Source organism: Anser anser, assembly GCF_964211835.1.
Source record: "Anser anser genome assembly, chromosome: 8".
NCBI lineage: Eukaryota > Metazoa > Chordata > Aves > Anseriformes > Anatidae > Anser > Anser anser.
The window spans coordinates 10,065,981-10,085,048 of NC_139728.1; the positions used below are offsets into that span (position 1 = coordinate 10,065,981).

The following is a 19,068-nucleotide window of genomic DNA, read 5'->3' on the forward strand; positions in this document are numbered from 1 at the left end:
GCTAAATAACAGTCTTTATCCCCCAATTTCCCTTCATCATTTGTCATCTCCTTTCAAATCAACTCAGTATTTCCTGAATCCTCAAGTACTGACGGACTAGAAGGAAAGCCAAGGAGGAAGAAGCGCTTCTGAGTCGCTTGAAAACTGGGTAATGTCCCCCGCCTCTCCCCGTCCCCGTCCCCCCAACCTTCCCCCTGTCCACCTTGGGCCTCGGAGCTCTCCCCAGGCAGTCCAGCAGCCAAGGAAGGGCTCAGGCTCAGGGGACGGGGAGGGAAGGTACAGCAGGAGGCTCCCAAAAATATGGGATTATGGTGGCGTTAGGGAGAGAGAAGCCAGGATCGCTAGCAGTCCCGTTTTCTGCTCCCCCTTCCCACCCTAAATGAGCCCAGGCACCGCTCCACGCCCAGGGCTCGGGGCCAATCCTGCCGTCTCTGAAGTGAGACAGAAAGAGACAACCTTTTTTTTTTTTTTTTTTTCTTCTTTAAAATGAGGGACCAGGGCTTTTAAAAAGATACAAGACTCAGGGAAAAAGCAACGGCAGCACAAGAAAAGGGTGAAGGCGGGGGGGGGGGAATTCCTCTGGAAATCATTAATACTCCAGGAACCTTCAGGACTAAACCTGAATACAGACACTTAAGCTCTCAGCTCTGCCATTAACGCTAGGGCCTAAATTATTGATCTTTTGCCTTTATCAGCATAACAGTCACGTCCCGGTATCAAGATCTAACTACACTGCGGTCCCTGTGCTGCAGCCACTGAAATAATTAGGAGAAATTCTCATTAAAGCGGAGTGAAAGGTTCAGAGATGGAGACAGAGAAAAGGGTCTGGGAGGGTGTTTAATGTCTTCCACGGGGTCGAGAGAGCGCTCTGATCAAATCCCCGTGCAGGGCCGGGGGATGACAGCTTATCAAAAGGAAAAGTACAGGCAGGAGGCTCGGCTGCGCGCACGCACCCCAAGCCGGAGCGCAGCCCCGCACGCAGCCGCGGCCTTCCCCGGGAGAGAATAAAGGAAGGTAGGGCAGGAAGGCATGGAAAAGAAATAAAAGGGAAAACAAAAATTAATAATGGAAAGGCCCACTGTGGGCTGAATGTGGTGACTTAGGAGAGGAAGGCAGGCGTGGGGGGCTGTGGCTGCAGCCCGACCCCAAACCCGTGGCTCCCGGTATCGATCCCAATGCAGCCCGTGGATCAAAAAGGGATACGGCAAAACCAGAGCGAAACCACACGGCCGAGGAAGGAGGGATGAAGCCCATCTCACAGCAGCACAGCTCCCAGCCCAAAAATACTATGGGAAAAATTAAAAATGGAACAACAACCCCCCCCAAAAAAATGACACCCCCGGCCACCCACCCAAAACCTCCGGAAAGGTTTCACAAAGCACAGGGAAAAAAAATCCCAGTCTTGTGGGCTGCAGGAGGAAGCTGCTGGAGATTTCAGCTCGCCTGGGGAGGGGGCGATGGCGAGATAAGGCAAGTGCTGACGAGGGAGGGCGAGGGACGAGGATGGATATAAAAAGCCCGTCCCCTCCCCCCCGCGCAGCCAAAGTTTGCCTATATTTAACGTCAACGCGCTGTAATTTAAAAGAAAAATTCCATTTCACTCGGCTAATCAGAATGGTTAGAGAGCCCATTACCACAAACACTGGGAACATCTGAAATTGATTATTTTTTTACTTCAGCCAGTTAATGAAATCCTCCAGCGACCGCGAGCCAGGGCAGGGGACGGCCGCGCGGGAGCCGCCGGGGCGGGCAGGGGACGCGGCGCTGAGCCGCCCGCCGTGCCACAAGGGAGAGGTGCCGGGGAGAGGTGCCGGATGGGGTGCTGGGGCCGGGCCGGGCTCTCCTCCCACCATTTTGTGAGGCTGGAGATATTTAGCATGGGCAGCGCGTCCCGGGAGGAGCACCACATCATTAAATGTCTTGGGCTGGTGCGGCAGGGAAGAGAAATGCAGGATGTCACTGCCTGATAGGGAGAAGGCTCCGAGGTTATTTATTAGCGGGCACTTACCCACAAACTGCATCTTCTCCATTTGCATTCGGCAGGCTGCAGCCAGCTTAAGGGCTGGGAAAAGGCAGGCGGGATGGAGGGAGCAGCACCTTGCCGGCCCCCGCTCTCCCCTCCTGCCTGCCACCCGCCTCGTCCCCTCCTCGCCAGCCCCCTGGTGTCACCTCCACCCCGTGTGCCTCCCGGCACGGCCAGCTCACACCACCCATGCCGAGGAAGCCACGAGGTTTCCTATCGATGCCCTCCATCACCGAGCTCCGGGCTCCCTGTCCGTGCCCTCCACCACCGAGCTTGGAGCCCCGGGAAGCCACCAAGGTTTGTCACAGCCACGGGGCCACCGGGTCAGCACACCCCACAGCCTGCAGGGCTCTCGGACTCGCTGCTGGGTGCCAAACCCCTGCCCGGAGCACCCCGAGGGTGCCCAGAAGCATCCCAGCCTCGCCGGCAGCCGCGGGGCCGCGCTCCCTCCATCCCGTGGCCGCGGCCTCTCCCCCACCTCCGAAAAGTGGCCGGGTGTAATTACGCAGAAAGCTCCTCTGGAGCTATATCAATAAGACAGACGTCTGTTGTATCATTCTCTCTCAGTAAGGCATTTCTTCTCCCCAATTGCTCATATAGAATCATAGCCTAATAGCATGCTATTAACATAATTGCCAACACAACTAGTGTTCCGTGTCTCACAGCCATTTGCTTATTTTGCCATAAAGAACATCAAAAAACAGCCCCGAAAACCTGCAGCCGGGCATCGTGGCGCTGGGGGTGGACCGTCCTGCCCTGCACCCAGCTCGGCCGCAGGTTTGGGGACCCGCCGGGGAGAGGACGGGCACCGGCGCCCCGGTGGCAGCCGCGGGCCGCGGCGGCAGCGCCTCCAGACCAGCCTCCCAAGCAGCCGTGTGCTAGGATCTAAACGGATTCTGCCAGGCGAAATGAAATTCCCATTATTTTTAATTAATCCTTAATTAAAATATATTACTCCGCAGATTCCGCAAATCTCTCTTAATATGCAAATGCGGCCCATTCAAGGATATTTACATATCATTAATTAAAACGGCACATTCTTTCAGTCTAACAAGCTGGGAGCCGTGGCTGTTGCCACACTGGCAAGGAAGCCCAGCCTGGCACTGCCAAATCCAGCCGCTAGGAAGACGTTACGTGTCACCGCAGGAGGCAGGGAGAGCGCGGGATGGAGCTGGGGGCGAGGGGATGGCTCCCGAGGCTACGCACACCGCAACGCGAGGCCATGGGTTTGGGACATCCCGGTCCTGTCCCTGTGGCTGTCCACGCAGGGGGGTGCCACAAAAGCACCCCAGAGCCCGGCTGGAGCAGCGGGTGCGCGGCCACAAGGCTACCTCCATCCAGGGAGGCTTTGGCAGAGCTCCTTGCATGGTCCTGGCCCCGATCTCGGGGTCACTAACCACCTGCACACGGTGTTTGGGGGCAGCCAGTTCTCCCCGGCCCGTCCTGTAGGGCTGCCTGGCTGTCCTACCCAGATCCCTCACCAGGGAGCACTCCCACCCTGCCCAGCTGCCCCAGCCCCGGCGCACGGACATCTCCCTGCTCCCAGACCCGGACATCTCCCTGCTCCCAAACCCGGACATCTCCCTGCTCCCAAACCCAGACGTCTCCCTGCTCCCAAACCCGCTGTCAGCAGCACCCCCTGCCCAACACCAAACCCACTTCAGGCCGCTTCACATGCAGCAGGACAAAGCGTCCCAGCAGGAGGGGGCAGACCCTACAAGTCAGCACCACAGCCCTTAACCAGGTGAAAGCATGGAGGAGGCGATGAGGTGTCAAGAGGGAAGAAAGTTTTCCGTCCCCAGAAGTTTCTCCCTCCGTGACTAAGTGGGTGCCCAGCTCCCCGAAACAAGCTTGCACCTCTTCCCTCGAGTCATGAGCAAAAGGTTCTTTGGGCAGCACCCCAAACACGGCACCTACACCCAGCAATTCCCACCCCCAGCGCCTGTCCGGCGGAGCTGCGCACGCAGCGAGGGACCCCGAGATGCGTGAGTTGAGCCACGAGACAGCTGAGAGGTTAATCACTTCTCCTAATTAGCGGGATGGCGGTGGGCCCACAGCACGGCAGGGCTTAGGCTCAAAGGGCCCCGGGGAAATAGAGGGTAACCTCATCTCCTGTCTTGGGAGTCGGGGAGGGTGATGGGAGGTGCTTCTCCCTTCTCGTGGACCGGGCAGGATGCACACTCACTGGACACACTCACGTACCCCAAATTACTCCTGCCTGCAAAGCAAAGGGAGACGTCCGCACCGGGACAGGCTGGGCAGGCCAGACCCCACCAGCAGCTTCATCACGGGATACAGAAAGCCCCACAGAGCCCCAGCCAGAGACAGAAAACCACCGAGCTCCACCGGGACAGCTGGGATGCCCAAGCACACCCCACGGCAGCCTGCACCAGGAGGGGGCCGTCACCCCCAGGAGCCACGGGTTTTGCACGCACGCTGACAGCTCCCCGTTATCACTGGTGGCTTTCAAGTCCACCACGTGCTGGTGGCAACAAGAGCTCAGCGCCCCGGGCCCGGCTGGCAGCTCTGCCACCTCAGGGAAAAGAGCAGAAGGCTCCTGGAAAAGGAAGGCCACCAGGAACAGAAGTGCCCACACGTTCACAGCTGGAAACAAAGGCTGGCCAGGACGGAGGTCTCCCCCATCTCTCCTGGGCCGCACAGCTCCTACAAACCAGGAGGCTTTGAGCCGCAGGACTGATCTCCGGGAGAGTGACAGCCACTTTCTGAGTCTCTCAATACTGCCGCTATCTGCCTCTAGACAGAGCAGACAGCAGAGAATCAGCGAGCAGCTCCTCCCGTTGGATTGACAGATACGCTCACCAACAATTAATAAGGCGCTGTCCTCCTCCAGTGCTTTTCATCGGAGGGCTCCAAAGTGCTTGAATGAACTCGGCTCCGCTGTACTTCAGAGCAGGAGCAATGCGCACCAGCCCCTCCGCAGTGACGGGGAAACTGAGGCATGCTGCCCGGCGGCTTGTCCCCTGCCACTCAAGAAGCTGAACGCTTCTGAGCCCGGCTGCGCCGCCTGCATGATCCCATGTGTGCCGGGACAGGCAGCTGGGGAGCAGGGCACCGCACCGCTGTGATAACGGGGAGGATCTCAAACAATCCTCCTGCATTAACAGGAATCGCATCAGAGCTAGCCAATGTGTTGCTAGAAGTTATCAAACCCCACTCCCAGCTCCCCTGTGCTCCCCTTTAGGCACTGGAAGGATGTTATAAGGTCTCCCCGGAGCCTCCCCTTCTCCAGGCAGAGTCACCCTGACCCCCTCAGCTTCGCTTTTGTCTCTTTTTGCTTCCTCCATCAGTAGGCACCACCAGCCTTTGGCAAGGAGGGCATCTCGGGCTGTGTAGGGCATCAGCCCGACGTGGCACAGCCACCCCGAAACACCCGGAGAATCCCACATCCCAGAGGTCCCTCCCGCACAGGAGCTTCGTGCCTTGCCAACAAAGCAGGGTCACACAAGGAGCCCCTGCTTTCCCAGGTCTTCAGGGGAAGGAAGAGACAGTCACACCACCTCCAGCAACCGGAGAGAGCACAGCGTGCACTGCTCAACCCGAGATGACTTGGCTGCGTTTCAGTGCCTCTCATGGTTGGGAGAAGTGGCAATATCTCCACAAAACAGATTGATGCTCACGCTGAGTCCATTTTAGGCTGCACTTACCCCTCTCCACAGCAAGGGAATCCTTCTTTCAGCAGGCTGAGCCTTTAACCAACAAGTCCGAGCAAAGGGGATACTTGCAGTGCCTTCTCGCTTGCCTTTTTTTCAGGACAGTTCAGGGAAAACATCCTCGTTTTACCCCAGAGTGTCCCTTCAGCAAGCAGGCACATCACTTAACTCCTCCTCAGGCCTCTTTGCCATACTGGTCCGCACTGGTACGGCCAGGGAACCCACTGGGCCATGTCCCAGCCCCCCACATAACAGGAGAGGGTTGTGCTACCTCCGTAGGCTCTCTGGCACCAGGTCCCTTCCAGAAGCAAGTGGAACCAGATCTGGGCTGGGTGTAAACCCCCATCCACCCCACACCCTCACCTGCAGGCAGGTGGTTTTGGAGGCCCTTCCCTCCACCAGCACCACTGTCTCTGGAGCCACCAGGTTTAAACCACTTTCCAGAAAAGCCTCCAAATTGTCCAAATCCTCCCCTCCTAGGCTGACCCCAACCCTAGCGCCACGACAGCGCGGACGGCACGCCCCGAGGTGCCAAGTGCTTGACGAATTACGCCAATTACGACTCCCCTGGCATCGCTTGCAGCAGAGAGGTGTTTTAACCTTGGTGGTCTTGGCCCGCGGCCAGCCGAGGTGATTAAATCGCGGCTCCCCCCGCGCTCCCTTCGCAGCTCCAATGGCACGTGAAATCGCTCCTCGCCTCCTGCCGCACCCGGCCGAGCCGCCCGCGGCCGCCTGGAGCCGTGCTCGCACCGAGCGGGGACAGCCGTGGGCTGACGTCTCCTCCTTGCACTCCAGATCTGCTGCCCTGCCCGGTGCAGCTGCAGGAGCGGGGTTGGGGTCCCCGTGCTGCTCCCCAGGTCGGGGACCAGCACCCGGGGGCCGCCATCCCGCTGTTGGGGTCATCCCCATGGGGCCGGGGAAATACAGGGTCATGGAGCAGAGGAGCAGGCGCCTGCTCCCTCCTTTTCACCCTGCTGCCCCCCTCAGCAAACGAGGCAAAGTGAAAACAAACACAATGGTCTGCTACGGCTTCATCTCTTGCCAAAACAAGCCCTCAAAGCCAGAAGTGGGGCAGCCAAACCCCACCGAGGCCGCTGAGGCCAACGAAGGGGATAACTAACACAACGCGGCGGGCGCAAGCGCAGGCAGAACCCAGCAGCCAGCTCCCTGCTGCTGCTGATCTCCAGGACTTACAGAGAGGGTTACACACGGGGACTGGAGAGGGGAAGAAGCCCACGGCCACGTTTCTCTCCACCCATCGAGCTCAGAGCTACAAAAACCACCAGGGACACGGGAAGAGGCCACGGTGATGTGACAGGGCTGGAGGTCTCCATCTCCCAGCAGGCTGGGCAGGAGGGGTCTCCAAAACCCCGAGCCCTCCCATGGGGGTCCAGGTGCACGGCAGGAGGCATGGAAAGAGATGGGTCTGCCCCGGGGAGACACGGCAGGAGGGAAACAAAGTGGAAATGCTAAAAAGAAATAAAAAGCAGAGCTAGGATGTGCCAGAGCAGCTCCCAGCTGCTGCTGTTCTCAATGCCACAGTCCCCAGAGTTTACCAAGCACGAAGACACCAAACCCTGGGTGCAAAGGGCTTCCAAACGTCCTGGAAAGCCTGGTCCTCATCCCCAGGGCAGCGTGGGCTCCTGCTCTGCTCCTCCACCCCCTGCAGAGCCCAGCACCTCCCAGCACAGCCACCAGCTCGCCCCGACTTGGGGGAACGGCGGGGAGCAGCCCCACGACGGGGGCTGGCTGCAGCGACGCATGCTCCGCCGCGGCACTAATCCCACATCAACATGCTCAGCCACAGCTGAAGCAGCCGACGTAATGAAAAAGACTATCCATGAGGAGATAATTACATTACAAAACTATTTTAAATCAATGAGAGCCAAGACGGATGTGGGGGGGGAGGCCGGCGACAGGCTGCTGTCACTCCAGGTCTCCTGCCACCTCTGCAACCCCCCCAGCACCCGCAGGGCAGGGGGACCCCAAACCCTCCTGCTCAGGGGGCTGCGTGAACCCAGAGAAAAATGCTCAAGAACAGCAAAACCTGGCCCAGAAACAGCATCATTTGGCTTACGGTGCCGCTGCTCTCGTGATGGGCTGCGTCTCGCTCCGAATTTGCCAGACCCGGAGACGGGGGGGGTTGCAACTTTTGCTTAAAACACCTGGCAGAACTAATCCCACCGCGAGGCTGTGGCTCGCGAGGAAAGTCAGGAGCACAGAAGCAGCCAGACGATTTTAAAGCCAGCGCCTTTACACCTACCGGTGCTTCCAGGTGGCCCCGGAGCACGCGGCATGGCCGCGGCCGTGCCGGGACGCCATCGGCTGGGCCAAGGACAAAGCCACCACCTTTGCTAGGACAGCACGTCCAGCCTCAAGGAGAAATCCCAGCTGCGCAGGAAACGGCTTAAACAGAAAAACCAGCTGGAAAAAGGGAAAGCCTAGCACCAGGCGAACCCCTACAGCACCCGCCGCCCCTCCTTTCCCCCCTCCCCGCCTCCTCTTTCGCCTTGTTCTCGCCCTCCTTTCCCAGGCCGGGTTTAATTTGACACCTTGAGCTTTGGTAACGAGGTGGGGAGAGAAGAGCCACAGCGGAATTCATTAGGCTGAGCACTGCAGGGCCCGCTCTCGGCGCGCTAATGACATCGGAGGATAGGGAAACGAGACAGCCGCCACGCCGGATGAAATAAACATGAGCACTGTCAGCGCTGACAGCAAAAGGGACAAAATAAGGCAGGTAGAGACCTTTCCCCATCCGCTCAATGCAAAGCGACAGCTTCCACAGCCCCCTTCCCGCGGCTCCCCTTTGCCCTGCGCTCGGGGAAGCGAAAGGGGGGGGGGAAGGCGAAGGGAAGGGAACCGAGCGACGGCACCACCCTGCCATGGCACGTGAGCTCCTTCCAGCACAGGGACCCCTCGTGCCAGCTCCTTCCAGCGGCCCGGGCACGACCCCAAGCTCTGCATGGGTATTTTACAAGTCCCCCCCTCGGCCCCCCGGCAGCAGACCCCAGGAGCTGGTCCTGCTGATGTTGAACGGGGCAGGCTGTACGTGCACCTCTGGTAATCCCCTGAAAATAACTAGTTTTTGGCACGAGCTGAACCGAGAGCTTGGATGACCGGCCCCAGAGCAGCAGCCGGGGAAGGAGAGCGGTGCAGGTGCTTGCAGGGGGTCACGAGCTGCAGGGAGGAAAGGAGACTCCAGGAGAAAACCGCCCTCCCACAACAGCTCACCGGGTTTGGTGCTGGGCTACGGGGCAAAATGCTTCCCTCTCAGCACCACCCAGTGATGCTGAGGGTCGAGAAGCCACCAGACCTAAAGGAAGACGGGGCCCGCTGGCCTTCCCAGCACTAATTCTGCTCCCCCTGGGGATGACTGCAGGGTTGAACGTGGCTCTGCTTCGCACGTTGCTCTGCCCACTGCGTCCTAAATCCATCAGCCAGGACACAACCTCCTTCAGTGCCCCGATGCTTTGCAAGCTGAAGTGCTTCCCAACCCAAGAGCATCTTGCATCAAAAAAACATTCCTCCAAATCTCTGGCCGGCCCCAGCGCCCCACCAGGAGAGGAGAACTCCTCCCAGCCCCACCAACAGGCGGCACGGGAGTTCATCCGCCCCACGCCAGCTCGGGAGGTGGACGCTCTCTCTCCATCAGGAGTCTGAGTTTTCTGCTTGGGTTTGGGGGGCAGTTTCTTTCTGGCTGTGCAAAGCCTCCAGAAGTTTGTTTTCTCCTCCGGCATCTTCACTCCAGCACTGTTAGTGCTCCCCGTTGTTGGCTCTGCTCCTAGGACGCAGCAGCACAGAAGGGAAGGGCACCCAAGGGAAAATAAGGCAAACCTCCAGAGCACAGGAGCCCAGATCACCGCTCCTGTAACGGCTCCTGACCTGTGCCTGGTCTCAACAAGGCGCACGAACACCCGTGCCTCAGTGTCCCCGTCTATTAAAACAGCAGGATCCCCATCTGGCCCTGTTTTCCTCCTCTTCTGAGCGCAGGATGGCACTCATTGTCAGATGGGCGGCCAGATTTGCTGGATGTTTCGCCACCCTGATTTCCACCCCAGCGAAGAACCCCACACATTGATGGGAATATGGGACCCGTCATATGGTTTAAATGACCCCGGGCTGTTTCCAGAAGTCCACTCAAAGGCCAGGAACACTTCCAGGCTCAGCCGCTCACCCTCGGTTCCAGCCTCTGCTTTTATTCCCTCCCCCCACTCCCCCAAGCATCCCTTGAAAGCGAATGGCAATTGAGTTTGTAAGTCCCTATTCATCAAGGAAATTAATTCCTTATGCATAATTCATTTCTTTTGTCAACTTTTTTTTTTTTTTCCTTCCCCCAAATGCTCCCAAATGCATCGGGAGTGGAGGCAGCGATGGGAGAATGGGAACGCGGGAGGCCGAGGGGTGGGAAGGAACAGCTTGGCTGTGAGCCGCCTAGCCTATGCCCGGCACCCCGACCCCTAGTGCCCAAATGTCACCCACCATTTCTGAGGACGAGGAAGGCCCTCATGAAGTCTGAGCTACCAACGAAGTGTGTTTGGTGGTGGGACGGAGGGGATCCATGGGTTGAAAGCCTTTGCAGGGTCTGCGTTGCTGCCTAAGCCTGCAGGCAGGTGACGGAGGATGGCCTTGCTGTACTCGAGCGGCGTCCCAAGGGACAGCAGAGCCCCAAAAGAGGTCCCAGGCACCCAGTCCGGGCTGGGAGAGCCGGAGCCACGTGCAGCGCCGTAACCCCGGCAGAATGCCGCCGGGCCCTGCGGGGCCGGGTAGGACGGCGGCTTGGGTTACGGGCTCGGCTTACCGCTGACCTCCCCGCATCTGTGCCCGGACCTCCTCGTGCGGCCAGCGGGCAGCTCCAGATACATGCCCAAAAAAGACTGCGGCCTGCTGCTAATCCCCAGACTTGATGAGAAGCCCGCACGCAGCGCTCACACCCACGTACGGTGCCTTCCCACCCCGCGAGCTGGGAAACCCCATATAAATAAAGCTTAATTGCTGCTACTCCGACACAGCGCGCGCAGGCAAAACCCACGGTAGCCAAGCAGAGAGCAGAGCCCTGGGATTTCCTGACTCCTTCTCAGCCCAGACCCTCCAGGTGATGCTCACCCAGAGCCGACACAACCACTGCCTTACCCGCAGAGCTCCCACCTTGCACCACCACATTTCTCCCCCTGCTAGGGAGGGGAAGATACGTGCGTGGTGACGTCGAATTTGGTTGTTGGTTCTGCATCCGCAGCACTAAATAACAAGGGGCAATTAAGGGACGTGCCGAGATGACACTGCCACCTCCGATTCTACAGCCCCGGCTGCATCCTGCCCCGGCCCACGGAGCAGAAGGCAGCATCCACGCTGCTCCCTGTACTAAATTTGGCTGGTAAGTAACGCCACCTTGTCACGGGGGTACAGGGAGCGTTTGCAACGCCCCATTTAACTGCACTGTACTCCTATCCACAGGCTTCATCAGCATATTTCAGCGGCGCCTTGATGGATGAAGATAGATGGGAGAACATCATCCTTGGTGAAATCACTGTTTTATCAAGGTTAAACCATCCTCACGCTGCGCCACCTCCCTTTGTTGCTTCGTTTCCAATCACGAAATTAACGCCAGACGTAAGACCCCGTTCCTCCTCTCCCGGGGTGGGCAGGGAGGGGACGCACGCGTGGCCCTCGCCCACCCCCGTGCCACTCTCTGCTGAGCCCTTCTGGCTCTGGGAGCCACGAGGACCTGAAAAAAAACCCAAATCCATCTGGATTTCATGAAGTTGCCTCTTCTGGTTCACGGTGGAAGCACAGCTCTGCTGCCCCTCAGGTTGCTCCCCCAGCTCCTACCCAAGTCAAAGGACCCCCAGCCCCTCTCCTTTTGCCCGTCTCCGTGCCCCGAGAGCTAGGATGGTGGGGAGCAGAGGACGAGGAAGGAAAGCAGGAGCCGGGTGGGCTTCCGGTGGTGCCAGGGACAGGATCCAGGCCAGATGGCCTCGTGGTTAAGGTCCGAGCTGGAAGGGAGGCACCACAGCCGATGACCTTTCCCCATTGTGAGCGTGGCTGGATGAGAGCCTGAGAGACCCAAGGAAAAGGGCGCTGGAGCCGGGGAGGCGGAGAAAGGCTTTTCTCTCCAGGTCACAAGTCCATCCCCAGCCCAGGTCCAGAGGGACAGAAAGCTGTCACCTCCTGACACCCCTGCAGCAGGCAGCAGGCTGGTGGATGTCCCCCCAGCTGGCGGGCAGGGGTCCCCAAACCCCCCCCAGCTCCCCCCGCGTGCCATCCCCTTCAGGGGACGTGTCCCACAGCTGCTGTGCCAGGCCACCAGGCAGAGCCAGGACCCTTCTGCAAACCCAGCCTCGGCTCAAACGCCCATAAAAGCTCCACCAAACCCCACCACGGGGTCTCTGCAAAGGAAGCCTCGTCCCTCCGTCCTGTTTCACCGGGAAGGAGAAATACACGGCCTGTGGCACCATCGCCGGGGGGCCAACCCACCTGCCCAAGGACGGACATCGCACGCTGCCTGTGGAGCCTCTTGGGTGAAATCAGACGAGCCCTCGTGACCCCACACGTCCACCCCGCTGGAAACCCTAGATGCCAGGCTCCCAAGTCACTTTGGCCCGGGCTTCGGAGGCCTCTCGGGGCTGGCTCGTCCCCTCCGCGGCGGCGAGGCCCCAGCGGGAGGAGAGCACCTGTTATTATCCTCGTGGCCTCGAGCCAGAGGCTGCGGAACACGATCCCGGTGACTGGGGAACACGTACGGGCAGGCAGTTAAGGTGGACAGCACGCGGCTTTTAAACGGCCCGCAGGACACCTCGGTGTAGCCCCAGGTTCCTAAATACCTTTAAAAACCTGTACCCCCTTTACAGCGCTGCTCTCCATGGGGTGCCATTAAGTTACAAGGATATCTCCGGGCCCGGGGCCAGCTGCCGTTTTGTGTGGTCCCCATTAAGCACAGATGGGTCAGGGTGCCTCCTGCAGGGAGACCTGCTTTACCCCTAGCTTTGCATCCCTGTAACCCAAAATCCAGCCTCGGTGGATTAGGATTATCGGACTAGGATTTCGACCCAACCCACCAGCTGGGTAGAAACTGCGCTGCACAGACACCCTTGGTGCTTCCTAACCAAGGCTCAATGGCATTTGCAAAGGAAAAATAAAGGAAAAGAAGGCTTGCAAGGAACTGATCGTCCCCTCCTCCTCCTGCGGGACCTCTCCTTTGCTCTTTTGTGGCTGCTGCCCCGTGCCCTGCCCGCTGCCCCCGCAGCGCCCCGGTTTGCAGCCCCGAGCCCCGCAGGGATGCGAAGCTTCCCGGGAAGCTTCCTCCGAACCCACTGTGCTGTGGTTGGCGTGCACTCCAAAGCACGGCAGTTTATAGCCCTTATAAAAACATTTATGTAGAAACTGCATGTTCCTATGCTTATAAGGCCAATGTCCTCAGCCCCAGGCAGGCCCCAACACCATATTCAGGCGCAGGGAGTAACCCGGCTTCCCGGCGAGCAAAGCACATCCAAAGCTGGACACGAACCAGCCAGCATCTCCGAAAACCTCTCGGAGAGCTATATATGGCTTTTGGAGCCCAGGCTCGGTTCGCACTGGGAGAAGAGGCCAGAAGCGCTGTGCTGACCAGCACTTGAGGCACAGCTACAGAGACGAGTGCCCAGAAAAATAAGGGAGGATTTACAGCAATAAAAAAGAGAAGCGAAAGGCGGAGGGAGGTTTCTTTCTCTTGTCAAAACAGCTCACCCCATAAACACTGCAGCGAGGTAAATGAGAGCCTGGGTTAAAGCAGACACAGCTTACACTAGGATCCTCAAAACAAAACAAAGTGTTGGGGGGCAGGGAGGAGGCAATATAAGCGAGGCTTTCTGCAGTACAAATGTCACTGGGAGCACTTAACTGTAGCAGCAGAACTTCCAAACACCGCGGATCTGGCTTAGCACGAGACAGCCAGGTTGCTAATGGGAAGCATCTGAACCTTCGAGTTTTGCAAGCGTCCCGTTTGCTCCACGCCCACACAGCTCTGTAAGATTTCTCAAATTTAATTTGAGGAATTGCCCCAAATTTCTCCTCCGGCCCCGAGCCGGGCTGTCCTCTGCCGCAGAGGTGGCAGCTGCTAGAAGCAGGGACCTGCGCAGAGCTCTGCTGTCTCCGCTTCCAAGATGCAGGGACGTTTGGGCTTCAGTTCCTGAAGACAATTAAAAGAAATAAATCTGGCTTCTTTATTCCCAGCACAGAGGGGGGAACGATTTTCCCTAGCAGTAATGGAGGTGCTTTTCCTTACATATATATCAGCAGAGATGATGTCCAGGCAGAACATTAAATTAGCCAGCCTCTATTAATTACAGCACTTCTATAGCTCTTTCCATCTTCCAAGTGCTTCGCAAACAGCTGTAATTCCTGTGCATGTTATCTCCTTTCCAAAAACCTCCCTGAAGAGCTGGCAAAGCCCTGCACAGCCCCGAGAAGCCTCGGAGCGAGCAGTTCCCACCCAGCCTCGTGGCTCCCCGCTCGCATCCACCGAAGGCCGTGTTTGCTCAAGACCATTGTTCGGAGCTGGCGCGGGAGCCCGGCTCATTTATGAGTCACCGAAAACGGCCGGGACTCCCTGGTGAGGTCTGCCCCGAGCCCACCTCCTGCAGCTGGGTCCAGGCAGTGCCCTGCCTGCGCCCCGGGGCTGCTGGCACTGCCCGGAGAAGTTCTCCCACCCTTAAAATCAACGAGGTGGGTTCGCAGAGACACTACGGAGCCCCTCCTGCAGTTTTTTCTGCAGGTTTTTTTTTTTTTCCTTTAAATCGAGCTGCAAGCCCTCTAAGTGTGAAGTTATACTAAGCACCATTTACTTTACTGCTGAGCACTAAGGAGCGGGGAGGGACGCGCGGAGCTCCCCTCCCGGCGCATCGTAAAGCGCCCGGCGCTGCCTGCAGCTCCCCTCTGCTCCGGCCCGGCGGCGCTCCCGGTGCCAAGAGCTACAGCCTGGAAAATGGCACTTGTGCTAAAGTGCCCGCATTAATCAAATCTTCCTTCACACCAGCAGGGAGAGAGGGGAAGGCAGGGAGAGATGCTGCCAGCTCCGAGCCCAGCCTTCGGCCCCACGCGGGCTGGGAAGGAGCGTGTCCCTGAGCAGCCTCTGCGACGTGGTGGAGGCCACGAAGGGAGGAAAGGGCACGAAGCCTCCGTGTCAAAGCTGGGACTTGTACGTTCCCAGGAAGAAAGGAGAAGCTATGATTTTTCCAACTAGATTTAGCAACGCAGGCCAAAAGGATGTACAGGGCACGGGACTCCTGGCGATATCACCACGCTCCGCTTTGACCCGAGGCTGACCTCTGCTGTCTCACTGGATCCTGTCCCTGGGACCACCGGTCCCTCACCAGTGCAGGCAAGCTTGGCAGCAACGGAGGGGACATCACGTGTCCGACCCCCAGAGGAGAGGAACAGAGCTCCACGGGCACAACCACTGGATGCACTGCCACCCCTAACCCCATCCGAACACAGAACGACCTCAGCTTCTTGGCCACCACCTATAAAAGAGACACCAGCCACACCAGCACCTACCCAAAACCGGGTGACCCAACACCAGACCAGCCCCTCGCTCCCCAAATCTGCCAGCAGACACGTACCTACTGACCCCTTCTCCACCTCTGGAACAAGAGCACCCTTGACAGATACTCCAACCTGCTCCTGGGTCCCCACTCACCACAGGCCTCCCACCTCCCCGGACAGATTTACATCGCACACCCAACCTGAAGAAGAGGTTGCCTGAAGGTTGCATTTGCTCCTGGAAAGGTTCACTTCTCACCTGGCTTTCAGTTTCAATATTTGCTCCATCAGACCAGAAACCAAGGGCGTGCTTGCTGTCCTCTCTGGCCTAAAGACTGCAAAACCGCCTTGATTTTAGCCTCCCCAAGAGCCTAAGTCCCACCAGCTCCCACTGAGGAGTAAGCCCAAGAGTCCTGCCCAAGCTTACACAGACGCTTGGGGCACAGGGAAAGGGTCCAGCACAGCCCATCCAAACCCCAAGTGAGTGCTCTGCCAAGTCGACCAGGGAAGAAAGCATTAAACACAAAGCACAAAAATGGGAGGGGGGAAGAGACAATCCCCTCCCGCCCATTTTAGCAGCCCACGGGCACGAAGAGCTCTTCAAGCAGCACCAAGCTGGGCTCAGCACCATCGTGACCTCCCCTGGATTTCGGCTCTCTGAGAGGTTTCAGCAGCCTGCTGGGTCTCCGGGCAGAAGCAGCCCTTCTCCCCTCTCCCTGGCATGGGGTCTAAGGCGCACGGCAGCACCGCAGGGCAAGGCTGGGCCTTCTCCAGGCTCCCGCTGCCAAGCAGCTGGCTGTCCGAGCAGCAGCAGCACCCACAGGCGGTGTTATACAGCCCATCCCCTCTGAAGCCATTGCTTCCCCGCTCCGCAGAGAGCTGTCGAGACCTTCCCCGAGAGCCGAAGGCTTCCCCGAGCGAGGAGCACCACGACACCTTGACTCAGCACAGGGCGGCGAGAGAAGGAGAGTCGATGTGAAGCCACTTTCTAAGCAGCCTTAATAAGTTAATGCAGAAATCCTTCCAAAGAGCGTGGCTACAGGAGACACTGGTCTCCACTGAATCAAGATCTGTTATGTTGTAATATAATAGATGTAAATTAAAACAGAAAATCTATCATGCCTCTAATGTAGCCTGATAGCTGAGCGTGTGGATCCGTACAAGCAGAAGCACAGAGAGGAAGGGTGATATATGGCGAAGCTGGATGGAGGGTGAAAAGCGTGGCGAGACGAGCCGGAGAATGGCGCAGCCCGCTCTACGCTCCTCAGACCCAAGGGCAAGAGAGGAATAAATGTTGATTAGTGTTGATTTTGTCCGACGAACGCTTGTCGAGTGACAGTTGGACTAAGCTGCTCTGAAAGAGAAGCATTAATCTTGGTCTGGTTTAAGTAGAGTATATTAATTTGTGTCATTTTTACTAAGTCGTACTGAGAAAGGCTTCTTACTGCTTTGCATCTGACTGCTTTGGTGGCTTAGCCTACTTTATTTTTTTTTCCCTTTTTCCCTCCTTCCCCCTTTTAAACAGATACGGCGGCAGCAGCAACATATTCAAATAGCTCAGCAGGAGAGCGGGGGACCAAACGCTTCACTCCTGGATTAAGAAAATAAACTCCCAGGGTGTTGGCATAGCAACAGCATTTCAGATGAACTGCTATATATTCCGTGATTAATAAATTAACATTTTTTTCATATGGTTGTTCCTCCTTTTCTTTCCCTCCTTCCGACGGCAGGAAGGAGAGCGCGGGGGGGAGGCGGACAGGGGACAGGGGAGGCAGGCACCGATGTCCCCGCGGGCTGGGGACCGGGCTCTTCTCGAGCAGGGTGGCAGGGTTTCTTCTCCTCTCCGTTGACCCAGCTGCAACACGGGGCTTTCTGCTCCGGGCAGAGGTGCGGGAACACCTCCAAGCGATGCCACGGATGAGGATGAAGGCGAGGCGGCAGCACGCACGCAGGAGGCTGGCCCGGAGGTGTTGCAAGCGCTGGGATGAGGCCGGTTCCAACTCCCCTTTCAGGTCTGAATAGCACTGACTTGCCAAGGAGCAGAAAAACCACAGAGGCAAGTCATTCCCTCCCCCAGGGCCGGCCGCAAACCAGAAAAACAGCTACGGTGGCGCACAGGCGGCCACCTCGGCGGGGACGGGACGAGAAATAAAGAACTGCAAACGAGCCCTGTTCAAAAGCTGCGCGCCCCTGAGAGCAGCGGCACGAACCTGGCTGGCTTCCACACCTTTCCCAAACAACCTGGGGAGGGATTGGGGCCCAAAACACTCAGCACGGCTCTCTGACGTATGCATTAAGTGGCCAGAGCACAGCCGTGACTGCTCCTGTGTGCGCGCAGCAGCAGGGGCAGGCGCCGTGTCCGCGCTCGCATCACCAGCCCTGTTGGGTCACACTGCTCCCGGTGGGATCGATGTTCACAGGTCGATCTGTTCCCCTTGCTGACAGCTCAGCCCTTCCACTGCTCTTTCCGCTCTCCACCGCCTGGCCTTCTGCCTTTCACTTATTCTTATGCAAAGGGGACTACAGGGAGAAGCTGGAGAAAATTAAGAGCAAAAGACGCAGAAGTTCGCCAGAGCAAACTGCAAGCACAGAGTTAATTTTCCATGGCTGGAGCAGGTAACAAGAGCTCCTGCATGTTTCACAAGCCAGGCAGCCTTTCTGAACGTAACCGGGCCATCCGCTTCTCCTGGAGAGCCAGGAACGAGAAACCAGACCCTCCCCGAGGAGCGCCGGTGAGCGACTGACCCAAATTCAAACAATTTCTTCCTCCTGCCAGAGCTGGAGAAGTGACCGGTGCTGAATGCATCCACCCCCTGGCCTCGGCTTCTCTGCACCACTACGAGCCTGAATGCAGCGGGGAGAAACCCAGCAATTCAGGATTAATCACAGCCCCCTGCCCACAGAAGAGGTGCGGGACGTGCTGAGCAACGCGCAGCCAGCAGAACAAAGAGCTCTCCCCGCTGGAGGCAGCCCCTCGCAGCGATGCCTCGCCTCTCTCTGCGGCAGCACCTACAGCCCCCGGCCGCCCAGCCTCGTCCTACCTCTCAGGACAAGCCCGGGTTTCGTTCAGGCAGGGCAGCACCTCCAGCGGGCTGCGGATCCCCGCTGCCGCGGGCAGCACGTGTGCGCACACCCCCCCCAAGTGCAGCCCCGCTGGAGAATGAGCAGCCCACGTTTCTAAAGGTATTTCAAGCCCCCCAAGTCTGCTTTGCAAACCTGGCGAAGAAAGAGGCTTCTCAGCTCCTTGCGGGAGCACGACTTGGGCAGTTCAGACACGTTACCAAGGGGGTTAGAAACAAGCCAAAACCAGCAGCTCCGCGCTCGCTGCCCCCCACACAGCTCTAGGCACGCAGCAGAAAAACAAGACGAGTCCCAGCTGGCGTAAATCGGTAAAGCTCCTTTATCACCAGCAGGAATACCCTGGCTTAAGCCAGCTGCTGATCCCTCCCCGGTATCTTACGAGGCCTCAACAAAACTCCCCCCCGTTCTCCTTCCCAGCATAGCCCCCCGACCGCACAAAGCTCCGCCGCCGCGGCCGACCCCTCGCTTTCTCCGCCTCGCAGCGGGGTCCCAACCCCTGCCTCCGGGGCACCGGCTCACCCACGAGACCTTCCCCTGCTGCCGGCAATCCTAAAGAAATTAAAACCTTAAAATTGCAGCCGTCGGGGAGAGCACGGAGCGGCCCCACGGCACTTTCCTCGGCTCATTATTGCCGCTGCCGGGCCGGGCACCGTGGGGGACCGCGGGTAAGAGCGCTGCGCCGGGCTTGCCTCTTAGCATTATCTGATACGCTGGAGCACAAAGGGCTACTTAGAAAACCCTCACCGGTGTAATGTTGTTTCTCAACGACTTTCCTTATAG

General features: G+C 58.2%; 1 protein-coding gene and 1 long non-coding RNA gene across 4 annotated transcripts in view; one reads left to right on the forward strand and one right to left on the reverse strand.

The window, feature by feature from the left end:
* Positions 1-19,068, reverse strand: part of PBX1 (PBX homeobox 1) — a 128,485-nt gene that overhangs the window by 70,705 nt on the left and 38,712 nt on the right. The window lies entirely within an intron of this gene.
* Positions 3,901-19,068, forward strand: part of LOC310903123 — a 47,725-nt gene continuing 32,557 nt past the window's right edge. The window contains exon 1 of the long non-coding RNA XR_014587284.1: positions 3,901-18,953. This is a non-coding gene — a long non-coding RNA (uncharacterized lncRNA). The remainder of the gene's footprint in view (positions 18,954-19,068) is intronic.